The sequence below is a fragment of the Pinus tabuliformis genome, chromosome 4_2, assembly GCF_031772625.1.
Source record: "Pinus tabuliformis cultivar Carrire ecotype Pingquan chromosome 4_2, CPIR1, whole genome shotgun sequence".
In the NCBI taxonomy this organism is placed as follows: Eukaryota; Viridiplantae; Streptophyta; class Pinopsida; order Pinales; family Pinaceae; genus Pinus; species Pinus tabuliformis.
Window position 1 is genome coordinate 1,033,913,301 of NC_142304.1, and position 21,966 is coordinate 1,033,935,266.

Consider the following 21,966-nt stretch of genomic DNA (forward strand, 5'->3'; position numbering starts at 1 on the left):
CGGTGAATCCTTTGATACCAGTGTTTGTTTTGATGGTGGACTTGGAATGCCGTCTCATTGGCCTGTATGTTTCAACGCTTTTCTTTTGGGTTTGATGGCAGCAGAGAGGGTCACGGTTTTCTATTTGCCAGCAAAGAAATTTGACGGCGGTATGGAGATTTACACTGAAACTGTTTGTCGGCTGCCTGAGATACGTTGCTTTCTCCACTTGACCCCTGTCGACAGCTTAAATGAATCGTGATATTGCAATTTTCACTGACTGATAGCGTAGGCTTGATAATCTGAGACTGAAATCTGAAGTTAACCAGCCCACGTGAACTTAGTAACTGGAACGGTGTCAACTGAGATCGAATCTGAGCCAGTTCTGGGCACGGCAGCATCGATAGAGTGGTAGCTACTGATAGGGCATGGGAGCCACGGGCGAAATCTGATTTACCTGCCAAAAATAATTTTGAAATTTTTCATGTGATAAAGTGAAACCAAAAAAAAAAAAAAAAAACTAAAACCCAAATAAAAAAACTGCATAAAGCAAAAATTAAAACCCTAGAACAGCTAATTTAATTTACAGATTTGGCCCCTTAACAGCCAGATTCATCAATAAACACGGAAATATTATCGAAAGAAAACAACTTCAGATTTCACTGTGAAGAACTTCAGAAAATCTCTCATGCAAATTAGAAAAATAAACCGAATGATAGACCCAGAATCAAATCTAGCTGGGCTCAGCAAAAAATGCTTGCGGGAGTTGGCTGGTTCAGCCGAGAACTTCCCCAACGCCCACAAAATTCCTTTAGAAAATGTTTTCTGCACAGCTCAAAACAACCGTCAATAAAGAGGGCAAAAATGCTGCTAGATCTCAAACAGTAATGGAGATACCTGCCATTACTTCAGAAACCCTAACAGCACTCAAACCCTAGCAGGTGAACAAGATACCTGTGCCCACAATACTCTACAAAAAGCTATTATTAATGGCTGAAAAATAACATATGCAGAAAATTAAACAATCTCACAGCATTTCAAGAGAGTAACACCAGCAAGATATGGACCCCAAAGTCTTCTTTTATTAACCAGAAACAGATTTACAAGAGAGCTTCTTCAGTATCTGACTCACAGATCCAATGATCTGAAATGACCCCTAGCACCCTATTTAAAGGTAATGATCCCAACGGCTAGTTCGAGTGATCCATGTAGAAATGATCTCGACCGTTGATGAGGATCAAGACATCTCTTGATCTCATCCGTCGATTTTTATTCACTTAAAATATTATTATTTTATTAGTTAGGGTTTTTGCTTTATTTTTTATTTTTTATTTTTTATTTTTTATTTTTTTCATTTTTTATTTTATTATTTTATTATTTTTATTCATTTTTTAATTTCTTAATTCATTTTAAAATGGATCATCGAACTAAGCCTTCGGAAACATCACCTAGGACCTAGGACTTAGGACTCATGAGGGGATTTAAAACATTTCTCGACCCTCAGGACACATTTCATGATGACTTTTTACAATTTACATCTCAAGGGGACAAACCCACTTAATACAGACCCTCACAAATCACCCAGCTCTGCGACACAACGATAATCTAGCAGATCAACACACTAGGATTCTCCTAAAGTTCTAATGACAAAATCCATCCCGGCTTTGGGGTCAGGTTTGAAGGAAAACTCTGCCGATCCATGGATCGGTGAGACGAAAAACCTTCCGGGACGTAGATTACCATCAGAAAGTTAGGTCCACCTAGGCAATTTACATACATGACTCATGTCTGCTAAGATCATTTACAATACATATATGCAGACTGGGTTTACAATCAAAACGATCAAGCTGCTGATGACTGCTGGATGGCACGGACACGCTGATTAGGTGCTGCCCCTTTCTTGCAAAGAAAAAGGGGGTGTACTGCACGGGTAGTTGACCGGTAGAGGTCAACAAGGACCATCTTGGAGAAAAAATTTCTCCTAGGGATATCACCCACAAAATGGTGGGTAACATCTGGCTCCAACTAGGATGTGATCTCTCAAAGAAGTGGACGAAGCTACTTGAACAGGAGGTCACGAGAACTGCAGCAATATCTTGGTTACCGTAGACCTATTGCCTGCACATATAATAGATGAAAAAACACGAGGCAATGTGCTTTTGCGACATCTAATGATCGTACATGCTTGGGTTAGACCCATAAAATCGACTCACAGAAATAAACTTTCAAATGCAGTTTTTAAATCTAAATGCAACTAATCTATCATGAGAAATATCATATGATATTAGTTCTAATAAAAATTCAACATGCAATGCATCCTATCCTAACATGTATATAGTAAGGGCAACACTAAGTGTAATCATAAAGCCAGTGCAACCAACATATCATGATATCACTATACATATGCCTGCCAGTATGATTACTCATGAAACAAAACCCAAAGTGAATGCGAACATAATCACATGGAGGGTGAAGTAGGTGGGAGGTGGGAAAACATGATCTCCATTTGATGTAAAAGGAAGCCCTAAGAGCAGGGGGATAGGTCAATCTAGAAGTGCGGGGCTTTCCCTCTAAGTACACAATGATGGAATGAAAGATCACTCTCAAGAACTCCTTATCACAATCATTGCTTGTAATATCATGCTTTGAAGATGTCACAAGGTTGTGATGAGAGGGGAATGAAGGGTGAGGGAAAGGAGTGCAACAAATAGGTTGCTCAATGTGATGGTCACATCAGAGAGGGGAGGTCATGGAGTGATCAAAACCCTGAGGGTGTGTCCAAGAAGGTAAAGTATAATCAATGAGGGGCTCTTCCTCGACACTATACTTGGAAGGGGGAAAGGGCTCACGGTCACTTGAGATCATATGACAAGGGGTGAGGGAATCACTTGATGAAGACTCAAGATGATGAACAATAGAAAAGGAAAAAGGGAAAGGTGAAATTACAACAAGATCCTGAAAATCCAACTCTAGAGGCTCAAGTGATTTGGATATACTCCCGAAATCATAAGGAAGGTAGGTAAGAGCCTTATTGCTTTCCTCATTATAAGCATCAAAGGTCGAGTTTCCCTTAAAAGGAGAATTGATTATTTCCAACTGTCTTTCTTCATGTAAGGGAAAATAATAATTCTCCTTCCCAGGGGTATATAATAATTCTCCTTCCCAAGGGTATCAATGGATATGTCATCGCAAGTAATCCCTGTAAGAAAGGGAAAACTACTCTCAGCCTCATCCTCTTTGTCGGTATCATAAATGGGAGCACAATCAAATTAAGGCCCAACAATTTCCCATTTCTCCTTTTCAATGCAGAAATAATCTCCAATGTCATCTTTCAAGGAGCACATTGGATCACCTTCCTCAAGGTTCTCAAAAGGAGAGTCATCAGGAGTGAAATCCTTAAGAAAGGTAAGGTCAACCTCAACTTTACTTTTTATAGCCCCATCATCCCCAATACACACGTCCTCGAAATCATCCCATTCATCATGTGGACCCAACAAGGACTCATCTTCTTGCTTATCTGACAGATCCTCAAGGGTATCTTCTTCTTGGTTGGTTGACAAGCAAGACGTCTCTTCTTCCCTCTTCTCTTGAATCTTATTTGAATCTCTTAAGGATCATTTGATTCCAATTGTTTTAGAATTAGCTACATCAAAGGAAGTGTATGATACTCTTGTTAACTTGCTTTCAATTAACAACATTGGTCAAATGATGTCTTTGAGAAATCAACTTCGTGATGCAAAAATGTCAATAGATGAACCTGTGGCCTCTTACTTCTGTTGATCTAGGTTGTCATTGATGTCAATATGGCAATATTCCAGGATACTAAATGATGATATGAAGCCAAGGAGAAGCAGAACAGATCCGTGAAGAAACAGGAGCAAAGCCATCAGGGAAGCCATTGGAAAGACATTGGAAGCCATCGGAAGTCATAGGAGCTATTAGAGTAGAGCAGAGCTATCAGAGCAGAGAAATATCAGAGGAGTTAACATATCGGAGGAGTATTGCAGAATATCAGAGTAGAGATTATCGGAAGCCATCATGAATCCAAAGCGTAAGAGGAAGAGGTCATTGGAAGCCACGAGAAGCAAAGAGGAACACATCAGCGGAGGTGCATAAACAGTGTTAACGGAGGAGTTAACAGTAATATCGAAGAAACAGCGAAGGAGCATAAACAGAGTTATCGGAGGTCATAAGAAGATAAGCCACAAAGAGCACAGCTATCGGTAGAGCGGGGGTTAAGCCTGTTGTTAACCTGTGTGCTAGTTGAAGACCCACAAGCCGTAGATTTGATGACCTCGTATATCCAATGGATATCGGGTCACAAAATGATCGAACATTAATCTCAAGAACGGACCCGAACTTTTATAGATTAAGGATTTATAATCCTTATCGGCTCCGTAAAGGCGGTTAAGTGTCGTGCAAGTTTCCCAACCGATATCATTGTGAACCATTGGATCCAACGTGCCTTGATCAAACGATGGAGGATCGACGATTGGGTTTGTTGATCGGGTGGATCAACAACCGTCGGATTAAAGATGCGATCAACGATGCAATATGTACTGTGGACCCGAAACATGTTATGGCAACAGCCCTATACAATATTGCATCCGTTGCGTCGCAAGTATTGAAGCTGTTGTTACACTGAAATCCCCGATTGCGATATAATACACAGACCCGAACAATTTATGGTAACAGCCCTAATGCAATATCGCATCCGCCCATTGGAACTTTCATATCGCAATTCATAAATGGATGTCACATTAATAACTGCGATTGCGATATTATTGTGGACCCGCTACACCATTATAACATGATTTAATAGTATATCGCATCCACATTGGAAGTTATGTATCACAAAGGAATGCCACTTGAAAAACTGCGATTGTGATAGCATTGCGGACCCGCTACACCATTATAGCATGGCTTAACTAAATATCACATCCATTGAATCGCAAAGTTCAAAAGGGTTGACACTGTCGGACTGCCGATTGCGATAAGTCTTGTGAACCCAACCACCGATTGCGATATAAGTTGTGGACCCAATTGAGTTATCAAAAGAAGCTTATTGGAATATCGCATCTGTCGGAAATAGGGGCATCGACAATGTTATATCGTGAAGCCAAAGGGTTGCGATTGCGGGAGTTTCCGAAAGTTGCGATTGCGAATTGAGGTAGTGACGTGGCATGTGGGACCTCCCTGTGGGTATAGCCTCTCCTATGAAATCCTCCGTAAATAATGAGTCTATTGTATGAATATTAAAAAGGGCCTCTCTGATATAATTTTAATATGCAACACTATTGTAATTTGGCCTCTCTTCCAAATGAACGTGTCTTTTGAGTATTGGTGAACTCGAAGAGACAGAGGAAGCCGAAGATCAAGCGAGCGAAGAAGGTCGAGTGAGCGCAGAGGAAGCCGAAGATCAAGCGAGCGAAAAAGGAAGCCAAAGGTCAGGCATATCAGGCATCTATAACAGAGAACAAAAAAAAGTTCAAAAGGAGCGAACTAGAAGAAAGAGAGAAAGCGGTAGGTCCAACAGGACAGGAGGAAGTCGAAGGACGAGCAACTCTGTTGATCGAGTTAACCTTTGAAAGGCTCAGACCAGTGATAAATTAATCAGGTACATAACGCAACCTGAAGAACAATTCTGTGAAGGGAAAAATAAAGTTTCATCTGACATCGCTTGAAGGGAGCAGTAGCCAGCACCAGCATTGAAGTGTATGTGAATTTGTTTCTGGGAAGTAAGAGATCGCGACAACAAGAACAGTGAGAAGCAGTCACATCGGAAGCATTTACCATGACAGTGAGAACAGAGGCTTGAAACAAAGAGTTGGTTTTTGTGCAGAGCTTAGTGCAGTTCATTGTAGACACACTGAAGTTGTGTGGAGACATTATTGGAGATCATGATGGCTATTTGATATCATCATGAGGTAACTTTGCAGACTCTGTGTGGGCAATATGAAGAGTTGTGAAGACTCCTTCATATGAAAATAGGTTGTCATTGATGATGTAGCATGGAGACTACAGTGAAGCTGTAGATTGACAGAATTCAGTGAAGAAAATGTTGGGAGCAGAGAATAACTACCAAACATATCTAAACAAAATATAGCAGTGGATTGGAGCCCAAAGGGTTGGAGCCTCAAACAAACAAGGTTGGTGCCTTGACAAGATAGGGTTGGAGCCCTTGGAGTTGGTGCCTCAGAATTGGAAGGATTGGTGTCCTTGGAGTTGGTGCTCCTAAACACAAGGTTGGTGCCTTGAGAAGATAGGATTGAAGCCCTAGAAGTTGGAGCCTCACAAAAGACCAAGTTCGTGCTTGGCAACAGATTGAAGCCTTATATATATTGTACTTGTTTTATTGTAAAGATTATATTAATAAAAGCATTTATTCCTATTGTTCATTTTTGTGTTCTAAATATAAATGATTTAACTGGTAAAAATAACAATTGAACAGAAATATTGATTCACCTCCCCCCCCCCCTCTCAGTATTTCCAACAACTTCATGAGAATAGCTCACATAAGAGATCAGTTACGAAGTATGGGTGAAGTCATTTCTGAATCTGAATTAATCACTACTGCTCTCAATGGCCTACCAGATTTATGGGATTCATTTGCAGCTGGCATTTGTGCTAGAAAGGATACTCCAAGCTTTGAAGAATTATGGACTAATTGCACTCAAGAGGAATCTAGACTAATTGCTAAAGGGAAGATCCAAAGACATGATGAAGGATAATCTCAAGCCTTTGCTGCAAAATCTAAGAGGAATAATGGTAAGAAGAAATTTGGTTTTCAAAATAAAAATGCAGATAGAAGATCCAATTTGCAAGGAAAGAGAGATTTGTCAAAAGTCCAATGTTTTGGATGTCGCAAAATTTGGACATTATAGAAATAATTGTCCTGAAGCATCGAAATATAAGAAGAGAAAGAGTAATGATGATAATAATAATGAGCATCCTCATCAGAAGAAATCCAAGAATGGTTCTTCAAAATCTTTGGCATCTGATGTTAAAGACTTGTATTACTAGGAATACTGCAAGTAGTCTAGACGCAAGAGGGCGCTGAAAGGGTCCCTCACACTAATTAGAAGTTATTTAGAACCCTTCTTAAAGCTATTTAGTAGTCCCTAGAAATTTGGAACTCTTGATAAGAAAGATCTAGGGTTTGTGGATAAATCCCTAGATTTTAGACCTAGTTCAATATTTTCGTTGAAGGATGTAACCCTAGCTTGTGAAAGGAAGGAATGAAGTCATTTGCAAGAAAAAATAGATGAAGAGGAAGTTGATATTTTGTTTTAAAAGATAAGTATCTTATATCCCTCTTGTTTGATTATTATATTATTGTCATGTTCACTATTATTTAGTCTCTTGTTCTTTGCTTGATTGTAATTGTTCTTCCAAGGCCTCCTGTGAGGATTGCAGGTACATATTCGAATCTAACAAGGGTTTGACAATGGTTGGAAGGAGTGGAAGAACGAAGCAAAGCAAGAATAGTTTCCAAATTCATGACTTGTGTTGAAAGATATAGTACCAGATGATCTAAACTTAAAGGTGTTGATTTCTGGTAGCATCGGATGTGCTCTATTGACCACTGGGATGACACCTGATGATTATATGAAGACTCCATGCCCAAGGATGATCCAGAGGACACTTGTACCATCCGATATCATCGGTCAACAGAGTTTTTTAACTCTACTTCTATCTTTTCATCATCTTTCTTGTACCCAGATTCCACACCCTGCGGGGAATTGTAATAAGTGATATTAGTAATTATGAGTTTTGAGTCTATAACAGGCCTAAGGTGTTGGGACTCGATTAGCAAACGAGTACACCTTGGAGTGTTTTTTTTATTTGGTTAATTATCCCTTATTTTTCAGAGACGGATAATTTTCTGGGTTTTTTCACTCACTTTTTACCCCAAAGTCGGGGTGACGGTTTGAAGGTTGAGCCCCTAACACATCTTAGTGTCTAAAGTCGATGTATATTACTATACTAGATCACACACAAAATTTCGTGGAATTTGGTTAGGTCTAGGTAGTCATTTTTTAATTTTTTAGATTTCCCGCATGTCAAAACTTGCAAATAAAATTGTATTTTAAGTGTAATCAAGAGAAGTTGTATGGAGTATGAGTAATCAAAATTACACCTCACCCTCAACTTTCTACAATGACACACTTTGAGTGGTTAATAATGTGTTTTGGACCCTCAAAACCCACATTTCCTAAGTTTAGTGGAAATTGTGGCATTTAATTAGGCTAGAATTAAATAAAATATAGATAAATAAATTATTCCATGTGACAGAATGAGGTGGAAATGACTTGAAAATTATCCTAAGTCAAAGAGTTGAGTCAACAGACTTGCGGAAAATGACTGAGCACACTGCATCATTAACACACCACTATTTCATAAAATCAATTTCCCAGAGATAAAGCAGCAGTTGCACATGTGGAAAATCGAATTTATTAGAGGAGTTCATGCACTGAAGGAATATTCTATGGTATATTTGGACTGAAGATTATGTGGGGCCTCATCTCACAATTATCTCAGGTTCTTCTACTCTTAGCACTCCACTCTTGAGGATTACGAGTTTCACTTGGCCAGACTACGAGTTGCACATGGAGGAATCATGCAGTTCCTAGGGACCTACGCAGAGCTATCTGGGGATCATCTACATATGTGGCATCACTTAGTTCGAGTTTGCATTTGTTGACTGGAGTTATCACGGTACTTGGATTCACTCATGGATGAGTTTACTATGCCATATATGGAATTCGATTTCCCTTGATGTGCACATATGGAATTCGATTTTGCTTTGATGTCTCTATCTTCTCCACATCGAACTTGACTTATCTTTCCTTGGGATTTGCTCCAAGTTCAGTTCTCACATGCATTCTTCCTTGGGATTTGCTCCCAACTCTCTATATAATGAGGCTATATGCTCTCATATTGTATCATGTAATGAGCTATTGGGCTTGAGGAAACTCTGTCATTTTGTACTTGCATACTTTCTTAATACAATCAAGACTTTGGGGCTATCTGGCTGGTGTTCTCTTGGCGTTATGAGGTGATGTCCTTTCATGCTACTACTATTGTGTTTAATTTTTTTCACATATTGAATTCATATTAATTTATGCTTGCCATCTTTGTTTGGATTGCTATGTGCAAGCTATCTTGCACTTTCTTAATACAATCAAGACTTTGGGGCTATCTAGCTGGTGTTCTCTTGTCGTTATGAGGTGATGTCCTTTCATGCTACTACTATTGTGTTTAATTTTTTTCACATATTGAATTCATATTAATTTATACTTGCCATCTTTGCTTGGATTGCTATGTGCAAGCTATCTTGCACATATCATTGATTTATAGTAGTATTATAGGGATAAGCTTGCCAATTCATTTTAAGAAGAATGTTTTCTTTATCTTATTCAATTATATTGCTCTCATCTTGTGCAAACTAATACGTGTTCAAGTGTGTAGGAAAGATTCTTTATATTGTGTGCCGAAATCTATCTGGAAGTGGGAGAAATCTCAATTAGATCAACTCACTCCTAGAGTCACAGTGATCCAAGACTCAACCATTTTTTCGCTCCAAGTTTTCCATCCAACGAAGAGCAAAAGGGAGTTTTCTTACTCTATAGCTACTTGATCATCTATTTAAATTCAAAAAACTTATTTGATTCTAGTTCTTTCAAAGTTGTATCTCCTATTCAAGAGTCATTTCCGAAGCTAGGCAAGTGTGGGGGTTTACTCCCATTACTTGAGCTAGCACTTTGTATATTAAATTCTAAGTTTAGTTCTGGTTTCTTTTTCCTAATTTCACACTGACAATTGGTTTTGTTTTTGCAACCCATAGGCTTGAGCATTGGGCAGCAAGGAGCTTGAAGAAAAGCTTTGGAAAACTACTCACTTGTGTGTATGCAGGACCCCCTCACGCTATCCAAAGACTGATTTCTAGGGAGGCCATAAGCACTTGGGAGAGAGTTGCAAACTCATCTAGGTCGTGGGCCTTTTGAGCCTTGTGAATCTCTTTTGGAGCATTTTTTTTATCTTCAAGTTTGTTGTTGTTATATTTTTTGGGGAGAGAGTCTAGCTTTGTTAGAGTCTCATCTTTGTAAAGATCTCTCTCGTATTGTGGGTTGCCCTCTTAGAGGCATTTTTACCCCCTTTTAGCGCTAATAAAAGATAATAAAAAAAATTGTTTGAGGGAGCTTGGGATTTTTTCCATGTCATCCCCCTTCCTCTCTCAGAGGAGGGATTCTTGTGGGTGGCCTAATCTTGCTTCTAATTTTTCTTAGCTTTCTAGTTTTTAATTTCATATCGTGCATGCTTAAAATCAACACATTTCACTCCACATGCAATTTTTTACTAATCTTGTATTTAAATTCTCACATGCATACGCTTTCAAATTGTAAACTTGAGAAAATCTCAGCGTATGTGTAAACACTTCATACTTTGGCAAGTTTTAATAGTTTCATAATTTCTTCAAGTATATACTTCACTACTTGGTCAATTTACGCTATATATCATAAAACTATTGGAGCACTATCATTTATTTGAAACAATTGTAGCTTAAAGAAATCTATTCCATTTTACTTGCTTATTTTCCATTCAATGGTGCAAACACATATGAGCTTATTTACATTCTAGCCTCTCAAGTTTTGCAAACTATTTCTATTTGAAGCATTAGTTTAATTTGGGGAATTAAGACAATTTGCACTTCATCTAGGCATTTTAGTATAGGAAGGCCCCAAGCCTCACTAAAACTTACCTCCAACTTAAGTTGGTTGAATAGACTTTTAGGGACCCTCTACCTCTATTGACTCCTCACTGTGAGATCCAAATATTTGGGCGAGGATGAAGTCTGAGGACTAGAGTTCAATTGTAACTTTGTCTTAGCACTAATTAATAAAATAACCAAGAACTCATTCCATCACATTTGCTTTGTTTGCAAAGTTCTTAAACTTCTTACTATTTTGATGGTTTAAAGTCTCAAATTCAAATCTTATTTCAAGAGGCACTTTAGATGCAAGCATTGTAATCCCTTTTAATTTTGCAATAAGTTTTAATTTTCTTGTACTTGGAAATTAGCTTATCTTTTGGTTTAATTACATATTGTCATGAATGGTTGATTTCACTTTCAAGTACTATTATTTTGGGCTTGCAAATTTAATTGCATGTTGTCATCTTGGTCTAACATTTGAGTTCTTTTTATCATCTCATTCTCACAAGTAGATTTCTAATTGTATTTTTTTGAGCAAGATAGTTTCCATGCTTTGATTTATAGACTTATTCATCTTAAAAGCATTTATAATATCTTGTGCTAACAATTTTTTGTTTCACTTTTCAGGATTATTTTGGCTTTCCATTTGAAAGCATTTCACTTCATTTTAAGCAAATATGATTGCATTTCTTAATGGGCAATACTTTGAAGGCACTGGTTGTTTATGTATTTCATGCTTATCTTATGTTTTGATGGTTATTGCTTATATCAGTTTTGCTTATAAATCTTAAAGAAATAATCTATTTAACTCTAACAATTCTCCTAGAAACTCACATCTTTTTAACTTAACTTTTCATTAGGGACCACCCCCCTTAGCTAACCTAGGAGATAGCTCAAAGGAAGAGAGTCGGGATTAGTTTGACAGCCCCTTTTCTGAGTTCCCTGCCACCAACCACACCTTGTGGTGTTGAAGGCTTTTCTCACTTACCTATAGGTAGGTGTAGGCGACAGGGTCAACATGCTCTAAGTCTCAAAATTTACAAGGAGGCTTAGACGCATGCATTCTCCAATACCCAGAAATCGTTTTGGGAAATTCCGCCAAGAGACGGTTTTATTAAAATAATTAATAATTTTTAATGGGACCCTAAGTCTAAACTTAGGAAATTAAAATAATTAATGGGTATTAATCTAAACTGTGGATGTAACTTCTAGAAGAAGACGAGGATCAAGTCGAAATGATCTAAGCCATTGATTAGAAGTTAATATGGATCGTTGGTTGTCCAACAGAAAGATATAAGAAGAGGCTTGAGGGGTACTTGGAGGACACACAGAGAGAAGATCAGAAGTTCGATTTTCTGAAGCAGAGCAGCAGCCGGAGAGATTTTCAATAGTGATCTTTTGCAGAGATGGGCAGGGATAGTATCTGGTGAGGAGTCTTTTTCCTTGGCCAGAGAGTACAAGGCAAAGAGGACAGAACGACGTCCAAAGAAAGGTTGATGCTGGCCCACACAGTGGAGCACAAAGCCTAGAGGGAGATCGAATTTCCTGCTGAGGAAATCGAGTTTCAGAAGTCGGGAGTCGAGGTGTGAGACTGGGAGGCTGAGAGATGAGGATTTCCAGCTAGCAGAGGGTCAAAAGGAGGAACAGCACAGTCCTAGCAAAAGTGATGTAGAGACTGCATGGAATTGATGCAGTTCTGCGCAGAGGCTGACGCAGAAGGGACGCAGAGGCTCTTCTACAGCAAGATCAGTACCGGATTCTTCCAGTGACAGGGTGAGAGTATCTCACTATTCGTTTTGTCCAGTTTCTCTCTATATCGGATAGCCAGTTGGGCATCCAATGAATTGTACTCAAAAATTACTACTACTTAATAATAAACCCTCAGTTGTTGCACCGGTTTTCCCGCACTGGGTTTTTCCGGGGACATTTGTCCAAAAATAACTATGTAGATGTGTTGTATTTATTTCCTATTCAGTTTCTGGTTTTCGTTTATAATTTAAATGGTGTAGGCTACAGTGTATTATTTTCGCTATTTATTGTAGGAAACAGTAAGTAACTTGATTCAGAAATTAACAAGTAAGAGAAACTTAATCAGTTGCTGCAGTAGAAATTTGGGCATCCAAATTTTCACATGGTATCAGAGTTGCAGGTGAAGCAAGAAGAGCAGAGCCAGAAGACCTAGCGCTGAAGGAAGAAGGGAATTCGAAATTCCTGCAGAGACAGCAATTCGAATCCCTAGAGGGTTTGCACAGTCAGGCCAGGAGGGCAAGATTTTCACTAAAAAAACTCTCTCTGAGTGAGTCGACAAAGAGGTGGGATTTCCAAATCGAAATATGTCAGCGGCAAAGGGAGCAGCGCAGCAAAAGCTTCAGCGAAGAGGGGTTTTCTGGTGGGACACAGTTTTTTGCAGGCAGTTGTTGGGCAAAAAGACGTCAGAGGGAAGAGAGAGACACGGTTGAGGGAATTCTTCCTCAGAGGACTTCCAGCCAAGGAGTCTGAATTCTCACTAGTTGAGCAGCCGGAGAGGGGAAAATCTACAAGCTCCAAAAGGGAGTGCGTAGACCAGTCTAGTGCTACGCAAAGGAGAAAGGAGGCTATTCGACTTTTTCGATTGGCAGAGATGGCAACCAGTGGACTGAGAGATCAGGACAAGTTGGATGGGGCATCCAACTATGTGAACTGGAAGGCAAGGATGTCATGCCTTCTGGATGAACATTTTCTCAAAGTCTACGTCGACAGCATGGTAGTTGAGCCGCGGATCCAGATCTGCTTAAGAAGTACAAGGGAGAAATGGCGAAGACAAAAAGAATGATCCTCAACAGAGTGAAGGATCATATAGTTTGTCACATCACTAGTAGAAACACTGCCAAGGAGATGTGGGATGCATTGTCGACGTTGTATCAAGGATCTTTCGAGCAGCGAAAGATGTACTTGGAGCAGAAGATGAGATCTATGCAGATGCAGAAGGGGGAATGCATTGGTCTGTTCCTTGCAAAGCATCAGGAGACCCGAGATGAATTGGCAATTGGAACGCATTGGTCCGTTCCTTGCAAAGCTTCAGGAGACCCGAGATGAATTGGCAGTTGTGGGGTCAACACCTCAAGGTTCTGAGATGGTAAGATTGGCCCTAAATTCAGTATCTGAGGAGAGGCAAGTCTTTGTTCAGGGCATCCTAGGCAAGGCGACTTTGCCAAACTGGGATGAGATGTGGGCAGCTCTTAAGCAAGAGGAGTTGAGGAGGGACTTGGTCAAGTGTAAACTTGACGGAAGCAGCAACAGTGGGTCGAAGCCCAAGGAGGAGGAAGAGAATGTAGCGCTCGCATCCAAGGGGCAACAAGAGCAACAGAAGAAGAAGAAAGATGTTTCGAAGATCAAATGCTTCAGGTGTGGTGAACTCAGTCACTACGCAAACCAGATTTTCCTCTTAATGACATTAACTTGTGATGTTTTCATTATTAGTATTAGTTTTCTTAATTATATTTTCTGATCATCAAGATTAATGCCAAGCAACAAAAGAAGAGAACACAAGATATAGGCACGCTACTAGGGCAAAACCCCATTGAGGGGAAAACCTAGTCATAAGTTCTTCCTTCAATAGATTCAAAAATGAGACGACCATGACCCTAACAATCTAGACTCAAGACTACCTCCATCCATCATAGCATCGAGACATGAATGAACTGTGGAAGCATCATTGTAATAGCATCAACGAAGTCACTATACAGAGATGAGGTTACTGTGGTGAGGCCTAACACCGATCATGGAGATCATCTTGATGCCCTATCCGAACTCCTGAAATAACACAGAAATGTTTGCCCTCATCCGAACTTGAATCACAGAAACAGTCTGCCCTCATCCGAACTTGAATCACAAAAAAAGTCTGCCCTCATCCGAACCCTGAGATCACCGAAAAATGCGAGCTCTGAAATTCTGATCTGAAACTTTTGTGTCATCTCCGAACTTTTGTGCCATCTCCGAAGCCCTACACGAACTTTTGTGTCATCTCCGAAACTTCCTCTGAAATAATGCGAGTTTTGTGATCTGTATTATGCGAGGAACCCAAGCGAGTATATATAGTGGTTGCCCCATGTAAATAGGCCGACATAACATTGTGAAGAGTTGCGTCTTAATTATTGATTCGACGTGTATATACATTTATTTGTGTAGGCCGACATGTGATCTTCTTATGGAATACGACTTGATGGAGATCCTTTCAACAGCAAGGAGACTTCGATGGATGGAGGAGTCTTCACAAATTTATTTTGACAATAACCTAAAGCCTACAATGGAGGCTTGACCTATACATTTGACCCAAGCATGAAACCCATGCTTTAATAAGCCAAATCAAATTAATAATAAAAATTATTTTCACTTTCTTTTGACAAATATATTACAATTGACTCGAGTACAATAATGAAGACCGAACCTAGTTACATTTTCCAACAAGTCGAGACTAGAACACCTGCCCGATGCTATAAAAATTAATGGGACATTGTGCTAAGATCGAAGGGAAATCCAGTACCAGGTGTCTCTTCAATAAATTCCTTCCTTTATAGAGTTTAGGCTTCTGTGATCCATATCAAGTTTGTGAGAGATTTTTCGGCAAAAATCACATGAAATACCATTTGTCGACGTGTTTCGAAGCAACCAGTGTGGTTCATCGTCAAGACAAGTTGAAGAAACAGATCCAGCTTAGCATGTTAAATAGTCTGAGCAGAGCCTCCAACGGCTAACTTGACCAACGGCTAGCGTTCTTCAATCATCTCACATAATTGATAGACTTTGAAGCGAGAATTGAAGTAAGCTAGAAGACAAAAAACTAAGCAGACCTATTGTTGACATATCAGCTTTAGAGGCAGCTCTTCATTTGCTGAGATACAATCTTTTAAAGCTGCCATTACAAAAAAGTCAAAAACCAGGCTATCTAGGCCGTAAGTGTTTCTGAACTGAAAACTATAGCGATTCATGCTGATACCAAAAACAATGCCAGAGGCATGAACAGATAGAACAAAAACCAGTGTTGTTAAAATCGCGATAAAATCGCGATTTTATCGTAAAAGCGCGATTTTTTCATTTAGCCGATTCAAATCGCGATTTTTATACATAAAAATCGCCACTTTTTTTTATAACGATTTTTATCGAAAAAATCGGAAAAAAAGCGGGAAAAAATCGTTAAAATCGGGAAAAAATCGTTAAAATCGGGAAAAAATCGGAAAAAAGCGGGAAAAAATCGTTAGCAACAAAAATATTCATTTTTTTTCAATTTTTTTCAATTTTTTAAAAAAATGAATATTTTTGTGCCAAACGATTTTTTCCCGCTTTTTTCCGATTTTTTTCCCGATTTTAACGATTTTTTCCGCTTTTTTCCCGGCGCCGATTAAATCCCGATCGCGATGTGTGCAACACTGACAAAAACCATAGAAGCATAACCTGAGGACCACATATCATAAAGGAGAATGCTGACAGAGCATTTGAACCAGAATTCTTTAATCATGAGTAAGAGAGTCGATCGCGTCCTTGTTTGCCTGGCTAGGAGAGCCAATCCAGGTAACCATTTCGTTATCTTCAGCGCCCATAACACTGCCATCTGGAGGGATTACTAGATTCAGAATGCTTCCTGAAAAACGCGCTGGTTCACAAGCAAGAACTTGATCCTGTGAAGATGCTGGCTGGGGTTGAGGGGCTTCCGGGAATCCATCCTCGTTCTGCATATTGTCAGCGTTGAGCACTACCCCAGCAATCTCACCCTGAAATTCGCTCGCATTCTGAGACTGAGACTGAGACATGGAAATGTTGTCCGAGCTACTGAGCTCATCTTCCTCCTCCGTAAAAATTACAGTGATATTGGCAGAAATCAAAGGCTTATTGAGCCTGCTCCTGAACTTAAACCGGGTGGTTTGAAAGGAACTATTCAGAGAGGGCCGAGAATGATCAGAAGGCGGGGAGGATGGAGAGGCAGAGGCTAAAGGAGTGATGTTCTGAGGAGCAGAACCACCACGACGACGTGAGACTCCGCGATTGCCCGAATTACCACCACGACGTGGGACGCCGCGACGTCGAGCCATGGCTGGATGCACAGGGAGCTTAGGCAGAGAAGATGACCAGAACTGGAGGGGAGGGGACCAGGCACAAGCTGAACAAACCGAATTGAAGAACCAGAGGAGCTTCCAGACACCCTGAACAGAGCAGGGGTGCGGAAAAAATAGCGAGCAAAGGAAGAAGGGGCTTCGAATGTCATCTGCAGAAACCAGAGAGCGCGCCATGGTTAAATCGCCTTGCCGAATTTCTCGAGCCGGATGCGCATTGAATGCCATTAACAGAGCCTTAATTCTGCGCTTTTCACCTTTCATATCATCTGCTGCAGGAGTGTGTAAGCTGCTGGAACCGTCCAAGTGCCAAGACAGCTGCCGTTGCTGCATGCGGTTCATTAACCCATATTAATAACACCCGCATCCGGGGATTAAAAATTATAAGTTAATTAATATTTAAATGGAAAATATATGAATAAATTATATGCCTAAATATAAAATATATAAAGTTATATAAAAATATATAAAATAATTTTATTTAAAAGTATTATTAAAAATTATAAGTTAATTAGTATTTAAATGGAAAATTAGTTACATAAAGGACCTTATAATATCTGAATAAATTATATGCATAAATATAAATATATAAAGTAATATAAATAGGCTGTTAGGTTAGTTAGAAAATTAGTTAATTAGTTAAAAATTATAAGTTAATTAGAATTTAAATGGAAAAATTAGTTACATAAAGGACCTTATAATATAAGAATAAATTATCTGCATAAATATAAATATATAAAGTAATATAAAAATATATAAAATAATTTTAATGGGTGTTTATTTAGAAGTATTATTAAAAATTATAAGCTAATTAGTATTTAAATGGAAAATTAGTTACATAAAGGACCTTATAATATCTGAAGTAAGAGGGAGTGTTGATGTTTGTAGCATCAGACAAGAACTTTGGCATAAGTCTAGTGTCGATCATGTGGAAGTCGTCCAAGACAAAGGTCCTTTCTATTTTGTAATTAACTTTGATTAAAGTTAAGAGTCTTTTATTAGTGAGTTGATTAATGCCTAATAAAATGTAAAGTATTTACATTAGTGTTAGATGCAATCTCCAATGGCGATTGGGATTTAACCTCAACCACCAATCTCATTAAGAAATTAGGGCTATCGGGAATTGGTCATCAACTCAATGTTATAAAAGAAAGACAACATAAAAGGAAAAGACACAAAGAGTGTGATACACAGAGAATGTTAGAAAAACACATGTGAGAGAGTGGTAAAGGATTTTCACTTAGTGTGCAAGTCCAAAGGAGAAAAGAGGAAACAGTGTGAGCAGCAAAAGGAGATTAACCTAGCTCTCGAAAATTGAATTGGATGTACACAGCTGGTGTAGAAACAATTTTAGGAGGGCATACAACCCAGCAAAAAATAAGGCCAACCGTACAAATTTCTAGGACAGATTTCAACAGCAGCAGGTTTTGGCAAGGCCGTACAGGCTATACGGCGCACCAGAACAGCCAAGTTTTACTGTAATTTTTTCTTGTATTCTTAGTCGGCTATTTTTCCAGCTTGAGAGCCCTTGTAAGCTGGAAATAATTTTAATGAAAAGTTGATATTTGAAGAGCAAAAAATTCTGTGTATTTGGAGATTGGTTTCCTGTAGCTTCTGCTGATCTTTTATTCCCTGTTAAATTTCCAACAAGTATATTTTATTCTATGAGCTAAAGAATTCAATCTAAATTAATTTTTCAGTAAGAAAATCATCAGGAATTAATTTACCTAGGTTGTTGGAATAGAGATTTTAACAAGAATCTGTCCAAGCTACATTTCTCAACATAATTCACCTTACATTCACCCTACTTGAATCCTTTCAAAATGTCATTTGTCACTTCTATGCAGGAGATTAAATGAATTTTATGACATGCTGACATAATTTGGATCTTGCCGTATACAATTTGTGGCCAAATATGGCATATAATGAGGTCCTGAAATGGCAAGTTTGTGATTCACTTCACTGAATCTTGAAAATTTAATCACCAGTCCTCAAAGTCTGCTGAAATTCGAATTTTTCACTAAAAAGCAGTAAACTCAGATTGAAACACTTATCCCTTCACATGATTTAGCTCTTACCTGCATTTAAAGCTTGTCCTCTCATCTCAACCTTTCACACCATCTAGGCAGTGGCCTTAACATGGCCCAAACCCGAGACAGGATGCATTCAGTATCTGTTGCTGAGAATAGGATAAATGGTATTCCCAGATAAGAGAAGCAAATTTGTCCCCAAAGTTTACTACAAGTTAACTTGGTTGGACTTAAGTCTGATCCTCCTGATGTTGGTAATGAATATAGTGTTGTTTGTTCCAATTATTGGAATCGTGGGGAGTAAGAATCATGCCTAATAACTCCAGTTAGAAACAGCATACGTTCCCTCCTTCATAGCAGCATAATTCGATTGCAAATACTAGCATTGATTTAGTTGAGATGCCATTTATCTTACCCATCCTCACAAACAGTATAGTTCTATGATCTATCCTGAAAGGGTCAATAACTTGATCTATAAAAACTTTGCTGCTTCTGTAAGTCAGTTTAAACCTTAACTATACAGCTCCACTGAGATTTTGTACTTCCTTCCACATGTAGATATCAATAGATTCACGGTGACAGAAATTTACTTTAGCATAGCCAGATATATTATAAATTTCAAGACTGCCAGGTAAAGTGCATGTACTCCCAACCGCAACAAATTTCATACTATCCAAGTCAGTGTAAATGTCTGCAGTTGGTTATGTTAGACAAATGTCGAAAATTGGTTCCTCCTACAACTGCAAAACTGTAAGGATTAACAAATTTGATTGTACAAAATTTAATTTTTGCCATTTGGGCTATCCCATAAAGAACCAGGAGCTAATTTTGAAAGGATATTATTGGCCAGCATCTTAATTCACTGTGGTAGAAGTTCCCGATCATACCACCTGATTCTTGGTTCACTGGTGAGGTTGATAGATTATTAAGTCATCCAGAGGCTTCCATCCTCAAATGGCATGTCAAAAAACTGATGAGGTTGGGTGCAAGTCCCAGGAAAATTTGACAGGATAGAGATCCCGCATACCTAGCACCTGAGCCGAAGGAAATCCCTGTTATGCATCGCAGCACCCAGCCTCAGGGCATGTTTCTAAGTGACATCCAAGGGATAAACAAAACAAAAATATCCCAGCTTTTGATGATAGTTACCAGTCAGGACAGAGTAGCGCTACTGTGCTTTCAAAATTCCATTACAGCTGCCAACATACAGAGCTCTGGGAATCCATCCCTGGAACATGTTCCTTTTAGCTGAGAAATCGTAAATGCAATCATTATTTTCTCGGTTCTGTTAAAAATTTTGTAGAGGGAAATTTTGTGTAAGGGCCACCTTCGACAGCCGTATTAAAATGACTTCACATTCCATTCTGTTAAGATTCTATTAACCATAACTTTTAGATAATTTAACTAAATTCTTGAACCCTAATTTCAAGAAACCTATAAGACAATCTTCCAAAATATACCGTGCTTTAATTACGCTGCAGTAACACGCAGTGTGAAGAACCCCAATCCATTCTAAAACCAGAATAATTCTGCAATTCATAGTGATGGATGGTTGAATTGGGATGCTGTAAGCTATTTTAAACAAAAATGTCACTGCGACTCTGCAGATACCCAGGTAAAGTACGCTAATTGTACATTTTTTTGAAGTGTGACTGACAAATCAAATTCAACCGGTAAAAACTCTGAATCCATTCGGAGGCAAAGGAATACCTGCATTAAGAAGCAGACTGGCTCGGAGCAAAACCCCCTCATGCACATCGCGATCACTTGGGTGGGTGCTTCCTGAATTTGCTTAATGATATATCTGGAGTGGTTGTCGCAGGCGTGCGGCATGTTTGGTTCAAAGATGTCACCTTTCATTAAAAACTGATCTGATTGTAAGTTGGTTTTGAGGTGTACGCCTAATACGTTGATGACAATGTTTTCTAAGTGTAATGTTAATTATTAACAATGTAAGTGTTACATACTAGGTTTTTAATAAAAATGGTTAAACTTTTATAAAAAGGAGTTGTGTTCAAACTTATCAACAAGTGGGTTAAATGGTGATCCACAAGTCTTTGTTTTTTTTGATAACTAAAGAGTATTATATTTTTTTATTTTTTTATATGGTGAGAAAATTTATCATAGTTTAGTTGTCAAATTAGCGATAAGGTAGTCATCGTTGGTTCTTATCTGCGAATGCGGGTTGACTTATCACTATTATTCAAGGAAAACCATGCCACCTAGAACAACTTGTTGGTGGTCCGTAAGGGGGCAGGCTTTCACTCCTGCCAGATGCCTCTGGGTCTTGGGTCGTTAACCTGTTTCCTTACGTCTAAGGAAGATGAGCTCTTAGCCAAACAAAAGCAGTTTTTGTTGGCATTATGATACATATGTTGTACTTGATGGCAACCCACTCATCTCAGATAATAAATTATAGTGTAGAGAAAAGTTCACGCACTTATATGCAGAGAAAAGTTTATTTCATGTAGAGAAAAGTTCATGCACTTTTATGCAGAGAAAAGTTTATTTCATGTAGAGAAAAAGTTCACGCATTTTCATGCAAGGAAAAGCGCGTATATGTTGGAGAACTTACCTTTGATCCATGTTAGTTAGTCCTTGGTATTTGAACCTATGAGGAAAAGCGCGTATATGTTGGAGAACTTACCTTTGGTCCATGGTAGTTAGTCCTTGGTATTTGAACCTATGAGGAAAAGCGCGTATATGTTGGAGAACTTACCATTAGTCCATGGTAGTTAGTCCTTGGTATTTGAACCTATGGTTTTGGACCTTGGTACGCACTTTCATGCAAGGAAAAGTGCGTATATGTTGGAGAACTTACCTTTGGTCCATGGTAGTTAGTCCTTGGTATTTGAACCTATGGTTTTGGACCATGGTACCTCGTCAAAAGTGTTGATCTCACGCAATTTCATGGTTGGTTCATGGTATTAGTCTGACAGTTTTTGATCCTATGGTTTTGGCCCGTGGTATTGCATCCAAAAGTGTTGATCTCACGTACTTTCATGATTGGTTCATGGTATTAGTCCAACAGTTTTTTGATCCTATGGTTTTGGCCCGTGGTATTGTGAAAGGCCTAAGACTATAAAAGAGGAAGGAGATCATTTGGCAAAGCATCTTCTGAATTATCGAATATCTGATAAAGTGCTAGATCTGGAAT

The 21,966-nt window shown here is 38.8% G+C and overlaps 1 protein-coding gene across 1 annotated transcript in view; it reads right to left on the reverse strand.

Moving 5' to 3' along the window:
* The window catches only part of NPQ6 (YCF20-like protein (DUF565)), a 67,851-nt gene extending 47,163 nt beyond the window's left edge, over positions 1-20,688 (reverse strand). Inside the window, exon 1 of the mRNA XM_089427882.1 lies at positions 20,520-20,688. The gene's annotated coding sequence lies outside the window, so the exon portion shown is untranslated. The remainder of the gene's footprint in view (positions 1-20,519) is intronic.
* Between the last annotated feature and the right edge of the window lie 1,278 nt (positions 20,689-21,966).